Raw genomic sequence first — 799 nt, 5'->3', positions numbered from 1 at the left:
GTTTTTTGTTCTTCTTGTGCTTGTTTTTGTTTTTCTTCTTGTTCATTTTTTTGTTCTTATTGTTCTTGATATCCTTGTTGTTTTTTCTTGTTCTTCTTGTTCTTCTTGTTTTTGTTTTTCTTCTTGTTATTGATATCCTTGTTCTTGCTGTTTATTGTTCTTCTTCTTATTCTTATCGTTCTGGATGTTTTTAGTTCTTCTTGCTCTTATTGTTCTTATTATTTTTCTTGTTCTTGTTGTTCTTATTGTTCTCGATATTCTAGTGGTTGTTGTTGTTGTTGTTGTAGTTGTTGTTGTTGTTGTTGTTGTTGTGTTTGTTGTTCTTACCTCTATAAGTAATCATAAACAAGTTTGCAGGTAATCCTTTCTTACCTAGAATTAGGTCGTGACCTATACTCATTCGTTATTATTATTATGCTTATTCATTATCATTATTATTGTTATTATTAATATTATTGTTATTATTATTATCATTATTATTATTATTATTATTATTATTATTATTATTATTATTATTATTATTATTATTATCATTATTATTATTATTATTATTATTATTATTATTATTATTATTATTATTATTATTATTATTATTATTATTATTATTATTATTATTATTATTACTATTATTATTATTATTATTATTATTATCATTATTGTTATTATTATTATTACTATTATTATTATTATTATCATTCTTATTATTTTTGTTATCATTATCATCATTACTATTGTTTTATTATCATAGTTATTATCATTTTCATTACTATTATTATTATTTTTATTATTATCCCCAACA

This window comes from Oratosquilla oratoria, chromosome 42 (assembly GCF_046742065.1).
Source record: "Oratosquilla oratoria isolate Oo_2021 chromosome 42, ASM4674206v1, whole genome shotgun sequence".
In the NCBI taxonomy this organism is placed as follows: domain Eukaryota; kingdom Metazoa; phylum Arthropoda; class Malacostraca; order Stomatopoda; family Squillidae; genus Oratosquilla; species Oratosquilla oratoria.
Note: the sequence above shows the minus strand (reverse complement) of the source record.